Source organism: Tursiops truncatus, chromosome 6 (genome assembly GCF_011762595.2).
Source record: "Tursiops truncatus isolate mTurTru1 chromosome 6, mTurTru1.mat.Y, whole genome shotgun sequence".
Lineage (NCBI taxonomy): Eukaryota > Metazoa > Chordata > Mammalia > Artiodactyla > Delphinidae > Tursiops > Tursiops truncatus.
Genome location: NC_047039.1, coordinates 37,189,440 through 37,210,891, shown reverse-complemented (window position 1 = coordinate 37,210,891; position 21,452 = coordinate 37,189,440). Strand labels below are relative to the sequence as shown.

Sequence of the window (21,452 nt, the reverse complement as noted above, 5' to 3'; positions counted from 1 at the left end):
GCTTCCTAATGTCACATAGTTGTTTTTTTTTTTTTTTTGCGGTACGCGGGCCTCTCACTGTTGTGGCCTCTCCCGTTGCGGTGCTCCGGACACGCAGGCTCAGCGGCCATGGCTCACGGGCCCAGCTGCTCCGCGGCATGCGGGGATCTTCCCAGACTGGGCACGAACCCGTGTCCCCTGCATCGGCAGATGGACTCTCAACCACTGCTCCACCAGGGAAGCCCTACTGAAGGACATGCTGATTTCTTTAAGGTTTAGCCATAGTGAGTAGCGTTGTTGTACGTAATTACATCCTAGTTTTAGTTTGATAATAAAGATGCATACAAAAATATGCTCATCATTATATATAATTAGGGAATTACAAATTAAAACAACAATGAGATAGTACTGCACACCTATTAGAATAGCTAAACTCCAAAATATGACCACGCAGATAGCTGGAGGGCGAGTGACAACAGGAACTCTCCTTCCTTGCTGGTGGAATGCATGTACAGCCATTTTGGAAGACAGTTTGGCAGTTTTTTCCAAAACTAAACAAGTCTCACCTCAAGATCCAACAATTGCACCTCTAGTATTTATATAACTGCCTTGATACTGAAAATTTTATCCTGTGTCCCTGTGCTCTAACGTCCATGCTTTATACCACTAATCTCACTGTTCTTTGTTCCTTTTTTTCAATAAAAATATTTTTTTCTATTTAGTATAAGTGAAATTATGATCCTTAGTAATAGACAATATATTGCTTTGCTTTCCTCCCCATTGATGATGTAAAAATTTTCTAATAATTATGTTTATTATTATTATTACAATCAATAGATTATGGAAAGCCTAATGAAGATTAATAAGTAGAACAAATTGGTTACTGATGTGCCATTATCCCAACTGCTAACGCTGCAAATTTCACTTCTTTTGCAAAGGCAAATGCTTTTGGAATATGGAATGACAAGTAGAAAGAGATTTCTGTTGCATTCAAAGCTTAAACTGCAGCCCTTAAAATATTGTCTGGACTTTTATGCTTGCTCTTTTGTTATCCTTCCTGTCTTCTTCATAGCCTTTATTAGATCAGCACCAGAGGTGATCTCTACTGATTAAAAATTATGACACTTCATTTTCATAACAGAGACTCATTTCAATTCAAAACCAGAAGAGTTTGAATGAATAGAAAAATTCTTAGTAAAAACCATGTCTTCAAAGAAGAATGCTTTACAAATCTGAGCTGACAGTCAAACCACAAACAAATTTCTAAGAGGCTCATATTCTGTTCACAGAATTATATGCTTTGAAATTCAATTATCTATTATGTAGAAATACTGTTTTCAGATTTCTTCATGTCCTGAAGACCTTGGTTTATACACTCTTTCATTTACAAGTGAGACAAAATTGTCTCCCTTTGCCTCTTAAATGGTTGGGGCTGCTTCCTCAAATGTATGACAAATATGAGAATGATTGATAATCTGTGAAAATCTCAATTTTACTCAGCTGTACGTCTTAAAGTCTTGAAGCCAGAGTCAGATTCAGATCTGTCTCTTTGTTGACCAATGAAAACCAAGTTTGTATGAATATTAGAAAGGTCATCCTCCTTAATTAAATTATGGACAGTCTTGAACTTTCTATAATTTATAAACAGTGTATAGAGTAATGCTCTGTGACTGTATGCAAATGAACCTGTAGCCCTCCTTTCTCTGACACTGCATGTCCCACTGTGTGTAGATGATTCATGTACATAGACATTGTTAACAGTTTTCTTGCCTTAGAAGGCAAATTTGGTGATGTTACCTTTAAGAGGTTGAATAGTGAACACATAGGGTCAGGTGCCAGATTGCCTGGCACCTTTGATGTTACTGTGTGACTTTGAAAATTAATTATATTCTTGAAAGACTCCCCATATGAAAAATTAAACTAGTTTTAACATCTAAATACAGGAATTTTGTGAAGATTAAATAAGTTACTATAGGGTAAGATGCTCAAAAATGTCTGACTCATAACAGGTGCTTAATACAGGTGTAGTGGTTTAAAAAATATGTACTCAAATTATTTGATTATCCTTTGACACTTGGGTAGAACTTAATTCCCCAACCCTTGAGTAGAGCCAGAATCAGCGATTTGTTTCTAGTGAGCAGGTTTGTAGAAATGACAAATTCTGGTTTCTTAGGCTAGGTCGTGAGATATTGTAGCTTTCATCTCTGTCTTTTTTGGATCACTTGCTCTGGGGGAAGCCAGCTGCTGTGTTAAGAGGACAATCAGGCAACCCTACAGCAGGACCCAAATGGCCAGGATCTAAAGCCTCATGTCAGGACCCAATAAAGAACTGAGGCATTCTGTCAATATTCTGATTGGAGGAAGCCATGCATACACCCAGCCAAGCTGTTTTTAAATGACTGATTGATAGAAAATGTAAGACAATGAAAGTTTATTGTTTTAAGCAATCAAGTTTTCAGGTTAACTGGGTATGTAGCAATAGATAATTAATACAATGCTTTAGCTATTATTGGTATTATTTTCCTGCTAACATTTCTCAACCAGGCCCAGTGAACTATTTTTCAGCACTTGCTTCATGCTTATCTGCACAAAGAAAACCCAGATGGCTTAATTGGTGAGTTCTATTAAACTTTAAAAAAGAATTAACATCAATTCTTCACAAACTATTAAAAAAACTCTTTGTGTGCAGCCATTATTACTGTGATACCAAAACAAGATATCACAAGAGTAAAACAAAACAAAACAAAACTGCAGGCCAATATTCCTTACAAAAAGACTAGAAATCTAAAAAAAATCAAACCTAGAAAACCAAACCTAGCAAAATATAAAAAGGATTATAAAACCTTACCAAGTTAGGATTTTATGTCAGGAATAAACGCTTGGGTTAACATTTCCAAATCATCAATGTAATATAACATATTATATTAGAAGTATAATAAAATATAAGAGAATAAAGCACATAAAAAAACACATGATCATCTCAAGAGATAAATGCACTAGAGAAATCTAACATCCATTAAGATAGACATGTAAAAAATTAGGAATGGAGGGCTTCCCTGGTGGCGCAGTGGTTGAGAGTCCGCCTGCCGCTGCAGGGGACACGGGTTTGTGCCCCGGTCCGGGAAGATCCCACATGCCGTGGAGCGGCTAGGCCCGTGAGCCATGGCCACTGAGCCTGCGTGTCTGGAGCCTATGCTCTGCAACCGGAGAGGCCACAACAGTGAGGCCCGCGTACCGCAAAAAAAAAAAAAAAAAAAATTAGGAATGGAAAAGAACTTCCTCAACTTGACAACAAGCATCTACAAAAACAAACAAAGAAGCCACAACTAATATGCTACTTAATGGTGAAATAAGATAAGGAGAAACATGAAGACCTTCTTGCCATTTCTATTCAACATTCTACTGGAGGTTGTAGGGAGGAATTAGGCAAAAATAAGAAATAAAAAGCATCAAGATAAAAGGAAAAATTTAAACTAGCACTTTCCATTGAGGATATCATCTTATATAGAGTAAATCCAAAGGAATACACACACACACAAAAAAACCCCTACTAACGCTAATAAACAAGTTCTACAATGCTATAATATACAAGATCAATATGCAAAAATCAATGGTATTTATATACACTCACATATAATAATATGAAAATGAAGTAAAGCAATTCCATTTAAAATAGCACCTAAAGTAAATAAAACAATTATGAAATTTAACCAAAAAAGTGCAAGGTTTTCACTCTGCAAACCACAAGACACTGTAGCAAGATGTTAATGGAAATCTAAATAAATGACTAAACTTTCCATGTTTATGGATCAGAGGATTTCATATTAAGGTGACAACCCTCTCAAAATTGATCTGTAGAACTCATGTGATCCCTATCAAAATCCCAGTTTTTATTTTGCAGTAATTGACAAGCTGATCCTGAAATTCATCTAGAAATGTAGGTGAACCAGAGTAGCCAAAAAAGAACTTAAATAAGAATACATTTGGTTGACTCACACTTTACCATTTCAAAATTTACTTAGATGTAAAAGTTAGTTACAATTTACAGTAATCAAGACTGTGTGATCCTAGCATAGGGAAAGTCATGTAGAATTGAGAATCTTAGCTGAACCACTACATGTATTATCAACTGATATTCCATAAGGAGGGCAAGACGATACAATGATGGAAAGAATAGTCATTTCAAAAATTGTGCTTGAGGGAATTGAATAAAAACGGTCAAAAGGTACAAACTTTCAGTTATATGATAAATAAGGACTAGGGATGTAATGTACAACATGATTTATATAATTAACATTGTTTATATTATATATGAAAACTGTTAAGAGAGTAAATCCTAAGAGTTCTCATCACAAGGAAATCTTTTTCTTTTTAAATTTTTTGCCTGTATGAGATGATGAATATTCACTAAACTTACTGTGGTAATCATTGCATGATATATGTAAGTCAAATCATTGAGCTATATACTTTAAACATACAGTGCTGTATGTCAACTATATCTCAGTAAAACTGGGAGAAAAATGCTGTTTGATAACTGGATACCTACATGAAAAAGAATGAAATTGGACCCTGACCTCATACCATACACAAAAATTAGCTCAAAATGGATCAAAAGCCTAAATGTAAGTGCTAAAACAATAAAACTGTTAGAAAAAAATGATATTTGTGATCTTTCATTAAGAAGTGACTTAGATATGACACCAAAAGCACAAATGATAAAAGAAATAGATAATAGTGTACTTCATCAAAATTAAAAATGTTTTCTCCTGGAAAGATATCATTAAGAAAGTGCAAAGTCAACACAGGAATAAGATAAAATATTTGCAAATATTATATCTAGGAAGAAACTTATATGTAGAATATTTAAAGAACTCTTAGAACTCAAAAGTACAAAGAATTTTTTAAATGTAAACACAGTACCTAATTTTTAAAGTGAGCAAAGGATATGAATATACATTTTTCCAAATAAACAATGCAAATAGGTACATTAACTCAACATCATAAGTCATTAGGGAAATGCAAATCAAAACCACAAGGGGACACCACTTGATACCCACTAAGATGGCTATTTTTTTAATACATAAAAAAAAATTTTTGGTGAGTATTGAGAGTAATTAAAATTCTCAGAAATAGCTGATGGGACTGTAAAATGGTTCAATCACTTCGGAAAATAGTTCGGCAGCTCCTCAAAATGTTAAATGTAAAATTTCCATGTGACTCGGCATAACACTCCTAGGTATAATAAATTCCCTACATATGAACCTTCAAGTTGCAAACTTTCAAAGATGTGAACGTGCATTCACATGTCCAATCACGTAAGTCAGTTCACGTGTCTGGCGTACATTGTCATGTGCGTGCATCCTCTCCAAGTGGTTGTGCTTTTGTGTACTTTACAGTGCAGTACCGTATAGAGTACAGTACATTTATTTCAAGCCCAGGATGTCCAGAAGCAAGCATAAAAGCAGCGGTGATGTAGCTGGTACTGCTACCAAACAGCTGTTGTACTGTACTACTATACTTTCCAAGGTACTATACCATAAGATTAAAAATTTTTTCTTTATTTTTTGTGCTTGTTTGTTTTTATGTATTATTTGTGTGAAAAATATTATAAACCTATTACAGTTCAGTACTATATAGCCAATTGTATTAACTGGGTACCTAGACTAACTTTGTTGGACTTAACAAACAAATTGGATTTACAAACATGCTCTTGGAATGAAACTCGTTCGTATGTAGGGGACTTACTGTTATCTACCCAAGAGAAATGAAAGAAAAATATCTACACAAAAAGTTGCACACAAATGTCCATAGAATGACTATTCGTAACAGACAAAGAATGGAAACAGCAGAAATGCCCATCAACTGATGAATGGGTAAACAAAATGCATATGTTCTCCTAAAGGAATATTATTTGGCAACAGAAAGGAATGACACACTGATACATGTTACAGCATGGCTGAACCTTGAAAACTTAATGCTAAGTGAAAGAAGCCAGTCACAAAAGGCTACATATTGTATGATTTGATTTACATTAAATATCCAGAATGGGCAAATACATAGAAACAGAAAGTATATTAGTCATTACCTGGGGCTGAAGGAAAGGAGAAATACAGGGTGAATGCACATAGGTATGGGGTTCTTCTTGGAGTGATGATGTTATTCTGTAATTAGATAACAGCGATGATTTTATAAATTTGTAAATATATTAAAAACCACTGAGATTTACCTTTTAAATGTATGAATTTTATGGTATCTGAGTAACATCTTAATAGATTGTTATTTCAAGAAAAAAACTTAAGATAGCCAGGACACAGAAGCAACTGAAGTGTCCATCGATAGATGAATGGATAAAGAAGATGTGGCACATATATACAATGGAATAATACTCAGCCATAAAAGGAAACAAAATTGAGTTATTTGTAGTGAGGTGGATGGACCTAGAGTCTGTCATACAGAGTGAAGTAAGTCAGAAGGAGAAAAACAAATACCGTATGCTAACACATATATATGGAATCTTAAAACAAACAAAAAAAAGGTTCTGGTGAACCCAGGGGCAGGACAGGAATAAAGATGTAGACATAGAGAATGGACTTGAGGACATGGGGAGGGGGAAGTGTAAGCTAGGACAAAGTGAGAGAGTGGCATTGACTTTTATACACTACCAAATGTAAAACCGATAGCTAGTGGGAAGCAGCAGCATAGCATAGGGAGATCAACTCAGTGCTTTGTGACCACCTAGAGGGGTGGGATAGGGAGGGTGGGAGGGAGGGAGATGCAAGAAGGAGGAGATATGGGGATATATGTATACATAGAGCTGATTGACTTTGTTATACAGCAGAAACTAACACAACATTGTAAAGCAATTATACTCCAATAAAGATGTTAAAAAAAAATGAAGGAACCCACTATGTAATGCCCTAAAAGCTAAGTACAGTTCCTGTACTAAAATTCCTCACCTAATTGTCTAATTGAAAGACAAACCATTTTTATAACTATTTATACAGTCACATAGTGCTGTGATAGAGCTGTAAATAGGGTGCCTGTGGTGCAAAACATGACAGCCAGCAGGAGTGGCAGGGAGACTGAAGAGGTGATTTGTGGACTGGGTAATAAAGGATGAGTTGACACTAATTAAATGAAGAAAGGGAGCAGTGGTATCATAGCAGCATAGTATGGGGATGAGAAATGAATAATTTGGCAGAGAGGTAGAGAAAATTATAAAGAAGAATAAATTCTATCCTGAGAAATGAGAAAATTCAATGAAGAATTTAGATGAGGTGGGATAACCCAAACAGATGTTCATTTAAAAAAAAATCACTTGAAGTATGATAACTGGTAAAAACAAAAGCAATTAAGCAAACAACAAAACTATAAGAATTAATATTAGGGACAGAAGAACTAGCACTGAGACCTACTGTTCTGAAATCCTGCCTTTACATTTATGTCTCTTCCAAAGACTTTTAGTTAGTGTTGACTTTTCTTGTTGCTGATTTGTTGATTCCTGTCCCACTTTGACAACTCCAGATAAAAATGCAGAATAATTCAAATGAATAATTCAAAATACATTTAGCAAAACATGTTACTATCTAGAGTCTATTAAAAATATTTTCGAGGGCTCCTCTGGTGGCACAGTGGTTGAGAGTCCGCCTGCCAATGCAGGGGACACGGGCTCGTGCCCCGGTCTGGGAAGATCCCACCTGCTGCGGAGTGGCTGGGACCATGAGGCATGGCCACTGAGCCTGCATGTCCGGAGCCTGTGCTCTACAACGGGAGAGGCCACAACAGTGAGAGGCCTGCATACCACACACACACACAAAATATATATATATATATATATATATATATATATATATATATATTTTTTTTTTTTTTTCCAAAATCCCTGGTTGTACACTTCACATTACTCCGCCCTTAAGCAAAAATATTTCTGTTTGAGTGAATATGATGGTTCAATTCCATTAAACAACAATTGTTCCTTTAAGATGGCATTTCATTAAACCTTCCTTTCTTTACCATAAATTTATGTAGCAATATCTGACATCATTTCTACAGTTAAAAAGGAAAATTTAACCAGAGAATATAAATAGTAAAGATGAAAATAAATCATTACAACATCTGAATGTGTCTGAAAGGGATTTTATGTCTGCTCCTTGTTATCCTACTTTAAATTTTGTTCACTCATAATATTCAGATAATGTGCTTCAGTTATTTTTATAGTGACATGTTATAATTTACAAAATTATTAATTATATATTTAGAGAGGGGGCTTCCCTGGTGGCGCAGTGGTTGAGAGTCCGCCTGTGGATGCAGGGGACATGGGTTCGCGCCCCGGTCCGGGAAGATCCCACATGCCGCGGAGCGGCTGGGCTCGTGAGCCATGGCCGCAGAGCCTGTGCGTCTGGAGCCTGTGCTCCGCAACGGGAGAGGCCACAAGAGTGAGAGGCCTGCGTACCGCAAAAAAAAAAAAAAAAAAAAAAAAGAAGGTATTTAGAGAGGGAACGAGCAGGGTCTGGTTTAAGTGTCTTTAGGATAATTGTAAGAGTCTATTTACAAAATGATTTCAATTGCCTGCTTATTCTACAGCTTGCTTATGATATAATCCTAATTGCCCCAAAGAAAATTCTTTTCAACAAAGATTGCTAATAGATACTTTTATAAATTTATTTTAAGAAATGTTTCACACCTTTAATATATATTTTACATATCAAGCAAACCTTTCCTTTGGCCTTTCAGTTTTATCTTCCTTCAGATCACTGCCAATCCAATTTAATTGAATTTGGAAGGTAAACTACATATTTAAAAGCATATGTGTTTAAAAAATAAACAGGGATAAAACTTTCAAAAAAACAAATAATTTCTTAAGTACTACATATATGCTGATATAACACATTTAAAATACTAAAATTCAGGGAAATAACCTGACATCCAGTGAAAATATTTCCTTCAAACATGAAGGTGAATGAACATATTGTCAAGAAAACAAAGTTGAGAAAAATTGATGCAAGCAAACTGAACTACAAGTAATATTGAAAGCAGTTCATTAGGTTGAGAAAAACTAATTCTGGATTGGAGTCCAGAGTGCAAGAAGAAAGGAACACGTCAAGAAAGGGCAGATAAGTGAGTAAATATAAAAGACAATAGAATGCATTAAGCAATCATAATAACAATATCTGAGAGGTTTCTAACACATTCATGAGTAAAATATATAACAACAGTTAGGAGGAAAACACTAAAGAGGTAAATGAATTTAAATTCTTGCAAGTTTCTTGAATTATCTGTGATGAGATAAAAGTAGTAGTTTAAGATAAGTCAACAATAATTTAACAAATTTCAAAAAAGTAAGAAAATTATTGAAGAGTGGTAGAAAAACATGTTACCAAAATGCTAAGAGATGGACAAATAGAACACTAAAACAAGAACTTGATTAATACAAAAGAATACAGGAAAGAAGAAATCAGGGAATGAAGAACAGATGTGACAAACAGAAAACAAAGCAAGATGGTAGACTTAAACCCAACTATATCAATAATAACATTAAATATGAATGGACTAAATGTTCTAATTAAAAGACAAAGATAGGACAGAGAGAAAGGAAGACGGAAGGAAACATAACAATATGCTTTTTTTTTTATGAGAAACAACTTTAAAAAGCTTGCTTGAATGTAAAATAAGTGAAAAAAATGCAAAAACTAACCCAAGGGAAGGTAGTGTGCCTATGTTAATATTGAATCAAGTAAATTTTAAAATATGGCCAAAATTTGAGTGGTCCTCCAAAACACATTTTAAATACAAATCCAAAAATGACAAAGGAAGTACAATGATGATAAAATATATATATTAAAAAGAAACTGGAGTGTCTCTATTAATGTCAGGTAAGGGAGACTTTACAGCAAGCAGTGTTTGAATGAAAGGCAGAACATTTTACAATAATGAAATAGTCAACAGATTAATTTGACTCTCCTAAATTTGGAAGCACACAACATAGCTTTAAATTATGTAAAGTAAAATTAACAGAGAGAAAAACACAAAATAAAATTCATGACTAGAGATTTTTAACATGCCTCGGTTTGGGGAAAAAAGTAAGAAATTAAAAGATTTTAACAACATTGTTAAGCATATTGATTTACTTGATGTATATAGAATGCCACAAACGTAACTATAAAACACACATTCTTTTCATATAATTACAACATACTTAACAAAATAAAGTACTTCCTGGTTCATAAAGCAATATTAACTAAATTTAAGTTAGGAAATAATAGACTATATATTCTCTAACCATTATAGAAGTAAATTAACACTCAATTATAACTTATTAATAATAGTATTTGTTAATAAAATAACAAACTACTAAATAATTTATAGGACAAGGTAAAGTTACAATGAACCTTAGAAAATATGTTAAGATGAAAATAATGAAATTATGGTGTAAAAAAATTATGGGATAAAAATAAAAATATCATTTTGAGGGATAAATTTAATACTTTAAAATGAGCATATCAGACAAAAAGAAAGTTTAAATACCAATGACACAAGCCCCCAACACACACACACACACAAACTGTGTATATGACCTACAATGGCAAGGTAACTATAACACTACAGCAATAATACTATCCATCCATAGTATAGGGCAATGGAACATAATTTAGAGTCTAGAAGAGCCCCATGTGTTTAAAGACATTTGATTTATGAAAAAATTGCCACCAAAATTTATTATGAAAAGCTTTTGATTTTTTCCTATGAATCATGCTGGAGCAATTGGATATGCATATGGTAAAAAATAAATGAACCCTAATCCTACCTTATACCATATAGAGATATTAACTTGAGGTTGATTATAGATTTTATCAGGTTCACCAGATTAATATTAAAACAAAAATAATCAATATTCTAGGAAAAAATAAAAACATTGAGGGGAACATCTTCATGACCCTGAAGTAGGAAAATTTGTTTTTAATATTAATAAACATATGTTTATGTTTATGTTTATTTAATATTAATAAACATAAACACAAATAAAAATGTTTTTAATATTAATAAACATAAATACTAATCATAAAGGAAAATAATTCATTTAGTAACCTTAATGATATACAGAACTTCTGCTCATCAAAAGAAATCACACTTAAGTAGGTGATTCACAGAAAGGGAGAAGATACTCCGGGTACATACATCTGAAAATGATTTGTATACAGAATATATGAAGAATGCTAGAAATCAATAAAAAGGCCAAAGAACAAAATTTTAAAATGGGGTGAGGTTTTATAAAAGCACTTTACTAATGAGTGTATCTAAACAATCAATAAGCATATAAAAAGATATTCAACATCATTAATCATCAGGGAAGGGAAAATTAAATCTATAATGAGATTATAGAAAACACCCATCAGAATGACTAAAATTAAGATAATATGATGTACTGACGAGAAAGTAGTGTGCCACTAGAAACTTCATACATTTTTTTTTTTTTTCTTTAATTTTATTGGAGTGTAGTTGATTCACAATGCTGTGTTAGTTTCAGGTACAGAGCAAAGTCGATTCAGTTATACATATACATATATTCACTCTTTTTCAGATTCTTTTCTCATATAGGTTATCACAGAATATTGAGTAGAGTTCCCTGTGCCCTTGTTGGTTATCTATCTTATGTATAGTAGTGTGTGTATGTTAATCCCAAACTTCTGATTTACCCCTCCCCACCCATGTTTCCCCTTTGGTAACCATAAGTTTGTTTTTGATATCTTTCGGTTTCTGTTTTGTAAATAAGTTCATTTGTATCATTTTTTAAAATTAGATTCCACACGTGAGTGATCACTCCTGGGCATATATCTGGAGAAAACCATAATTAGAAAAGTTACATGCACCCCAATGTTCATTGCAGCACTATTTACAATAGCCAAGACGTGGAAGCAACCTGAATGTCCATCGACAGATAAATGGATTATGAAGATGTTGTACAGATATGCAATGGAATATTACTCAGCCATGAAAAAGAACAAAATAATGCCATTTGCAGCAACATGGATGGACCAAGAGATTATCATACTAAGTGAAGTTAAGTCAGACAAAGAAGCTGCATACATTGTTGATGGGATTCTTAATTAGATCAATTTTGAAAAAAATATGATTAGCAGTACTTTCTAAAACTAACATATATATCCCCTAAACCCATACCACTCCCATGAAAAATTAGTGCAAAACTCCAGCAAAAGATATTTGCCAAACATTTATAGCAAGCTTATTCATACAGAAGAAATTGGAAGGAACCCAATAGGATCAAGTGATAGACAATTTATAATATATTTATAATGACATTCTCCTACACAGCAATAAATAAAAGATCAGTCTTTTAATATATGTTATAATATGGATGAATCCCAAAAGTATCATGTTGAACAAGAGGAAAACAGAAAAGAATACACAGAGTATTCATACTTTTATTTGAGTTTCAAACACAGCAAAACCAATATTTAATAATAAAAGTCAGAATGGTTATTATAGTAGTTACCTCTGCAGTTTACTGATAGTACAAAGGAATCTTCTGGGGTGGTGAAATTATCATGTCTTATTTTTCTCATCAAAAACAAACAATAATGCAAAACAAAATACATTACTTAATTATGGATCAGTATTGAAAAGTCTATTAACATTAAAATATAAACGCAGATCACATACATAATTTTATAATTTAGTGGAAACACTTTCTTATCCCAGAAAAAAATAAAGGGCCTTTTTCCAATAGCAACAATAACTCTAAGGTATTTAGAAATAATTTTTAAAAAATAATGCCTCTAGGCCTTCTGGAAAAAGTTACAAAGCATTATTAAAAAAACAAAAAATACACACCACTCTAAAGCAATTATAATCCAATAAGGATGTTAAAAAAAAAATGGATTAAAGACCTAAATGTAAGGCCAGATAGGCAGGATGCTTGCTGACGTAAATCGCAGCAATATTTTTTTTTGATCGACCTCCTAGAGTAATGAAAATAAAAACAAAAATAAACAAATGGAACCTAATTAAACTTAAAAGATTTTGCATAGCAAAGGAAACGATAAACAAAATGAAAAGACAACCCACAGAATGAGAGTAAATATTTGCAAACAAAGTAACCGACAAGGGATTAATCTCAAAAATATACAAACAGCTCATGAAGCTCAATATCAAAAAAACAAATAACCCAATCAAAATATGGGCAGAAGATCTAAATAGACATTTTTCCAAAGAAGACATACAGCTGGCCACAAAGCACATGAAAATATGCTCAACATCACTAATTATTAGAGAAATGCAAATCAAAGCTACAATGGAGTATCACCTCACACCAATCAGGATGGCCATCATCGAAAAATCTACAAAGAATAAATGCTGGAGAGAGTGTGAAGCAAAGGGCACCCTCCTGCACTGTTGGTGGGAATGTAAATCGGTACAACCACTATGGAGAACAGTATGAAGGTTCCTTAAAAAACAAAATATAGAGCTACCATATGATCCAGCAATCCCACTCCTGGGCATATAACCAGAGAAAACCATAATTCGAAAAGATACATGCACCTCAATGTTCATTGCAGCACTATTTACAATAGCCAAGACATGGAAACAACCTAAATGTTCATTGACAGAGGAGTGGTTAAAGAAGATACGGTACATATATACAATGGAATATTACTCAGCCATAAAAAAGAATGAAATAATGCCATTTGCAACAAATGGATGGACCTATATGTTGTCATATTGACTGAAGTAAGTCAGACAGAGAAAGACAAATATATGATATAGTTTATATGTGAAATCTAGAAAAAATAGTACAAATGAACTTATTTACAGAACAGAAATACAGTCACAGATGTAGAAAACAAACTTATGGTTACCAGGGGGAAAAGGGGGGTGGCATAAACTGCAAGATTGGGATTGACATATACACACTACTACATATAAAATAGATAACTAGTAAGGACCGACTGTATGGCACAGAGGACTCTACTCAATACTCTGTAATGACCTATATGGGAAAAGACTCTTTTAAAAAAGAGTGAATATATGTATATGTATAACGGCATCACTTTACTGTACACCTGAAACTAACACAACATTGTAAATCAACTATACTCCAATAAAAATTAAAACAAAAGAAAACAAAAACAAAATAAAAGATTTGGAATTATCTGTTAAAAAAATAATTAAAATAAAAAATAAAAACCAAACAAACATATAAAGAAGGCTAATGAATAAGTAGACGTTACATGTTCATGGGTGGCAAAATACAGTATCTAGAAGATAATAATTGTTTCAAAAATTAATCTAGGTATTCAAAGCAATTTCAATTAAAATATAGTAAGGGTTTTTTATGAAACCCAAAAGGGATGGGGAGCATTCTTTATCAGATATCAAGATTTATAATAAAACTTTAGTAATAAACACAGTGCAATACTGCACTTAGATAAGCTAACAGACAGATGAATATAACAAAAACATATAAACATTGTAATATATAATAATTTGATATATGATAAAATTTATAGTTGAAACAGATGGTAAATGATAGACTACTCAAAACCAAAATAAGAAAGGCAAACATAACATTTAGGAGACATTACAAGAAAATAATGATATTAAAATTGCTAACTTGCCTTCTTAAAAGAGAATATAGACACAATTATAAACAAAAAATAATGCCATAATGTAAATGAATAAGAAATACTGAGTCTCCAAAGTATATATTTAAAAGAGAATACCCTGATAAAGTATTGAGGAATCAACCCAACATGAATAGTACTTATAAAGAGAAAGTCTGTGTAGTCAATAAATATTTTTTTTCATTTTTTGTAGTCATATGTGAAAGGAAAAGTATAATGAAATAATATTCCACACATAAGATCAACTCATGATACTCTTAGAATAGATAATGTTGATAAAGATGTGAAAAATAAGAAATTTTCATTCACTTGGATAACAACGTTGTTAATCAACAAAGTTGGAAATGATCTGTTTCAAGTAGAAGAAACCATGGGGACTTGATCTGTTTCAAGTAGAAGAAACCACGGGGACTTGTCCATAGGAAGTGCCATTTGTGTTGGGCCTGGATATCAATATTGCAGTCGGGGGAATGACAGGAAAAAGCTTCACAAAGAGATTTTTAGAAAAACCATCCAAACATCGTAGGAATGAATGCTCCCCCACCAGATATCCTGAGTGTTGAGTCCTTCCATATGTGGAGCCTCTCAAGTGGAGAAGGATACATATTAAAATTATTTTTATAACCTTGGTTATGTGAATTCCCCTTATTACAAACAGAGGTGAAACAATGGTATCTGAGGTCCTTTCTAGAGACAGCAGGGGATGACCAAAGCTCATCTCCCACAATGTTGCTTTGACCAGAGGTGTTTGGCTTTTATTATTCTACATATTCGATTCAGCGTGCTATTTTAATATAGCACTGTAATGCAAAGAAACGACTTTAATAACCACCTGTTCATATTTATAATGTCACAAGGAAGACTTTGGCTCAAGGTCTCCCAGGCAGGTGATTGAATGGCTGGAATTAGAGATATGATCTCCTGATATTCAGCCCAATGTTCATTACAGAAAAAATCTGCAGAAAAACCAGTGAGCACTATAGAGTGAAATGAGCCAATGCAACCTATTTTGGGCATCTCTGCCCTGTATGTATTTGATCATAAAAATGGAGGTATAGGTGGAAGGTGTTGTAGAGGAAACACTGTGGGCACACAGACCTGGTTAAGGCTTGCAGACTATCCTGTGTATTAGCTGGGACTAACAATTTCAGTTAAAATGGAAATTTTGAAAAACATTTGGCTGAAATGAAGCTAAACAAATGCTTTCTAGTATTTTTACTTCTAAGATTTCAACCTGCAACTTTCATAGTGTTACCAGGTTACAGCTATCTTTCTCTCCACATTCTCCACACCACACTCCAGAGTGCTGTAGCACTGTAGTTCTCAAGCATGTCATTCTGTTTGAGGTTTCCTTTCTTCCACAAGCTATATGTTGCCTGTGACTTTTTCACTAGTTTGACTTCCACATAAAGCTACTTCCCATATATTTTTTCTTTTTTTTTTTTTTGGCGGTACGCGGGCCTCTCACTGTTGTGGCCTCTCCCGTTGCGGAGCACAGGCTCTGGAAGCACAGGCTCAGCGACCATGGCTCACGGGCCCAGCCGCTCTGCGGCATGTGGGATCTTCCCAGACCGGGGCACAAACCCGTGTCCCCTGCATCGGCAGGTGGACTCTCAACCACTGCGCCGGCAGGGAAACCCCCCATATATTCTTCAAGGTACAACTCAAGCTATTTTTATTTTACAAAGTTTGGGAGTCTTAACCAGAGCAATTAGGCAGGAAAAAGCAATAAAAGGCATCCAAATTGGAAAGAAAAAAAATAAAACTGTCACTAGTTGTGGATGACATGATTTTATATAGGGAAAATTCTGAAGACTGCACCAAAACTGTAGTACTAATAAACAAATTCAATAAAGTTGCAGGGTACAAAATCAAACAAAATATATCATGTTTTTATACACTAACAGCAAACTATGAAAAAGACAAATTAAGAATAAATTCCATTTACTAGTACATCAAAAATAATACAATACCTAGGAATACATTTAACCAAGAAAGTGACAGATGAGGACACTGAAAAGTATAAGTGATGAAAGTAATTTAAGAAGACAAAAATACATATATTCTATACTCATGAACTGAAAGAATTTGTATTGTTAAAATATTTACCCAAAGCAATCTACAGATTTGATTCAATCCCTATCAAAATTCCAATGGCATTTTTCACAGAAATAGAACCAATAATCCTAAAATTTGTATGGAATCAAAAAAGACCCCGAATAGCTAAAGCAATATTGAGAAAGAAGAACAAAGCTGGAGGCATCATGCTCCCTGATTTCAAACTGTATTACAAAGTGATAGTAATCAAAACAGTATGGTATTGGTATAAAAACAGATGCATAAAACAATGAAAAAAAATAGAGAGCCCCAAAATAAACCCACACATATATGGCCAATTGGTTTACAACAAAGGAGGCAAGAACATACAATGGAGAAAAGATAGTCTCTTCAATACACTGTGTTGGGAAAACTGGACAGCCACATGCAAAAGAATGAAATTAGACTACTACCTTACACCATGCACAAAAATTAACTCAAAATGGATTAAATGCTTGAATGTAAGACTTGAAACCACAAAATTCCAAGAAGAAAACATAGGAGTTAAATCCTTGATATCAGTCTTGGTGACTTTTTGGATATGACTCCAAAGGCAAGAGCAACAAAAGCAAAAAAAAAAAAAAAAACAAAAAAAAAACAAGTAGGACTACATCAAACTAAAAATCTTCTTCCCTAGGAAGGAAACCATCAATAAAATGAAAGTCAACCTACTGAATGAGAGAAGATTTTGAAATCATATATCCATTAAGGGGTTAATATAAAAAATATGTAAATAACTCATATAACATAATAACAAAACTTTTTTTAGTTTAAAAATGGGCAGAGAATTGAATAGACATTTTTCCAAAGAAGACTTACAGATGTCCAACAAGCACATGAAAAGATGATCCACATCACCAATCATCAGGGAAATGCAAATCAAAGCCACATGAGATACCATCTCACATCTGTTAGAAAGGCTATTATCAAAAAGATGTGGAGAAAAGAACTCTTGTGCATTGTTGGTGGGAATGTGAATTGTTGCACACACTATGGAGAGCAGTATTGAGGTTCCTCAGAAAATTAAAAACTAGAATGACCACATGATCCAGCTATTCCACTTCTGGGTATTTATCCAAAAATATTAAAACTCTAATTCCAAAAGATATATGTACCCCTATATTCACTGCAGCATTATTTACAATAGCCAAGATATGAAAATGACCTAAATATCCATTGATTGATGAATGGATAAAGAAGATCTGATACACAAACACACACACACACACACACACACACACACACACACACACACACAATGGAATATTACTCAGCTATACAAAAGAATTAAACCTTGCCATTGGCAATAATATGGATGGGCTCTGAGGGTATTTTATGCAAAGTGAGATAAGTTAGACAAAAACAAATACCATATGATATCATTTATACATGGAATCTTAAAAAAAATAAATGAACAAACAAAACAAAGAAAAATGATACAGAAACAGATTGGTGGTTGCTAGAGGGGAGTGGGTGAAATTGTGAAGGTGGTCAAGAGGTACAAATTTCCATTTATAAAATAAATATATCTTGGGTATGTAATATAAAAAAAGAAAAGAGAAAAAAATGATACAACTTAATGTTTTCTTTCTAGAAAAGTTTACCTAGCCTTATTTAGATATCCATCTATTTTGCTCCCATAGTGCTATGTGCATTACTTTTTCAGGTCATTTATCTTACTATGAAGTAAATATTTATGAATATTTTCATGTCTCCTATTAGACTAAGAGTTTTATTAAGGTAAATGCCCAGCACCACATGGTATTTTGTGTGAATGTAGTAAACAGTTTTTCTAAAATGAATATACCAAAAAAGAGGTAAAAATACTGTATGGATGATGGTATGGGTTATCAGTAAACAGAACGGCTATTTATGTAGTGACAAAATTAGACAGGTACTGACTTAAGTTTAAAAAATAATGTAAGATCAGTTTTAGTTTTGTTATAAAGAGTGATCAAACAATAGAGAGTTAAAAACATACATTTATATTAGACAAATTTTCTGTTATTTGAAGTGATCACCCAGTACGTACCACATCAGACTATCAATACCGTACAAGGAAATTATATACATATATGTATATATGCGAAATTCATATATTTAAGTTATCTATAAAAATTTATATGACTATATATTAATTATGAATATGTATTGAATCAAAATATGTGGAGATGGGCCCAGAAATTAGGCACCCCAGCTCAAATCAATCACTGACCACATTGTTCTTATCTATGGATGGTATACGATTAACAACAGAACATTCAGTACAAATTAAGAAAATACAGATTTTTTATTATAAAAAATGCTAAGAGGTGGCGTGGTACCTTAGACACTCTCTACTTTCCATGTTTCTCTAGTCCAGATCCTTGTTGACATTTCTACTAGGTTAAATACATTTGGCTGAGAGCAGTTATAGGACCACTCTAACCCAGCAAGGTAACTTCTTCCCTTAGAATCAGCATGTTTCTCTTGGACAATTAATTCAAAAAACGACTTAACCAACATAACTGTCTATAAGCACATCTTGTCTTGAACCATTCTGTAGACTGGGTAAATTTAATTCTCTTCTTAAATTCAATTATTTATATTTCTCTCCCAAACACTGTAAGAAAGACCTCCGGTGTTATTTTTATTCATATGTCTGTATAGTAAACTCCACAGTAGTTAAGGTTTGTTCTAAAACCATGTTTGATAGGACGATCAGGTCACCTCATACTCAGACATATATAATTATCTTTTATGGGTGACTGGTCACAAATTCAATAAAATTTACATGAATGCTTCACATAGCTCCCCATAGAGAATGATCATTACCTATCAATTGCCCAGAAACAGTACATCTAGTTGGTCATGCACTGCTGCACATATTCTTTTTTTCATGGAAATCAATATTTCTATGGGATCTTGGATTTGCGTTTGCATATATTTCGGCAATAATTGTTTGGGTAGTAGAATTATGCAAGGAGGTAAATAGTTTCCAACTCAATCAACACCTAGGTTGCTAGTCTAGCTGTTCATTGATTTCTGAGTCATCATTTTCCTATTGTCAAAAGAAAAGTATAGAAAGGTAATAATTATTCTGATAATGCTCCTAGGACAGATTTACTCTTGTGTCAATGATTAACAAAAATCAAATATGTTTGAGAGATGTAACTGTCTTTTCCTTCTTTTATAATTTTTCATATATATAGCAACCTAAGTGTATCATATATATTTCAAAATGATGCTCAATTTTATACACTTTTAGAAAACACATGTGATTAGGATATCTTATAAAAGGCTAAATAAATATCATTATGCCTTTCACTTTTTGGCACATAAGATAAATGAAATGTGACTTGGAGATCATATGTGACATCTAAAATTTTGGTATTGGGTGTATAGGATGTAAGTGCACAGAAATTTAAGGAATGTTAAATGTTTAATTTCCCAAGGTTACATAGGAACTTTATAAGTCAAAGCAATGTATGTAAAATAAGTATAATCATAGACATAAAAACAGACATATGTGTATATGATTTTTAATAACTATTTCTAAACTCCTCTAACCCATGTAGCAATTTAGCTTGGTAAATCCTGAGCGTTTTCATTCAAGGGATTGCCAGTAAGGAGAGAGAGAGAGAAGTCTAGGAAACAGTTTTTGTAGTTTTTTTTTTTTTTTTTTCAAAGTGGACAATGTTTTTCTATGGTCAAAGATTTCTTTTGAAATAAATATTGTTTTACTGTACAATGTCTATGACAATTTCATATGCTAATGTTTATTGGGAGTAATCTAGCATGAGGAAAGGCATAAAAGCAACAGAATTCTCTCAATTTACTTGATTTTGGCATTCCATTTTCAAGGAACACTTCATTCAACTAGTGTTCTATGAAACACATTTTGGGATACATTTATTTAATGGCATACGTAGTTTTATGACCAAGTCTAGCTAGAGATGTGCAAGGAATTAAAGCTACAGTTTTGTAATTTACAATGAAAACCATGCCCAGTGCAGCTTTTGAGTGAAGAACTATTCATACCTATGATCAGAGACAAGGACAGAAATGGAGTCATTGATGAGACTGAATAGGGAGTGAGAAAAGGCAAGAGTTAAAGCCATAAGCCTGATAGAAAATAAAGTGGAACAAAAGAATTATGAAATCCAAAATGTACATTAAAGGTAGGATGAACAGCACAATGAAAGCAGACAAACCCAGATTAGAATCTAGACTTTGTAACTAGTTTACTTTGACAAGTAAAATAAGCTCTCTGACTTCTATTTCCTTGTGGATAAATGAGATTACTATGTCACAAAGATTAAAAAAAAATCATATAAGCCACAGTTTGGCATATGTCAGTTGGCCAATAAACGGCTGTTAGTACAGATATTGTTTGATGTGCAATATTTAAAGGCAATGATTATTTTCTGACTTCTTAAGAACATATAGTCTTAAAACTGTAAACTACCTACTCAGTGCCATTTCATAATCTTGCAAGCATCTATTTGTAACTGTTACAGTACTGTTAGAAAAACTGTGGCTGGTCTATGGCCCCTATAACTGACAATGAACCTGGTAATAGAACAGAAAATTTGTGGGAAAAAGAAAACAAGAGCAATAGGTGGAAGATAAATGAGAACTTACCAAGTTCATTATAAACATGGCATTCATCTCTGGACATTCATATCATTATCTGTATAATAGAAGGGGAATATAGCGACAAAGCACAGAAACTTTATGTGATTGCAATATATGATA

General features: G+C 33.3%; 1 long non-coding RNA gene across 1 annotated transcript in view; it reads right to left on the bottom strand.

The window, feature by feature from the left end:
• The window catches only part of LOC141278870 (uncharacterized), an 86,750-nt gene that overhangs the window by 11,127 nt on the left and 54,171 nt on the right, over nucleotides 1-21,452 (bottom strand). The window contains exon 3 of the long non-coding RNA XR_012332265.1: nucleotides 6,065-6,140. This is a non-coding gene — a long non-coding RNA (uncharacterized lncRNA). The remainder of the gene's footprint in view (nucleotides 1-6,064; nucleotides 6,141-21,452) is intronic.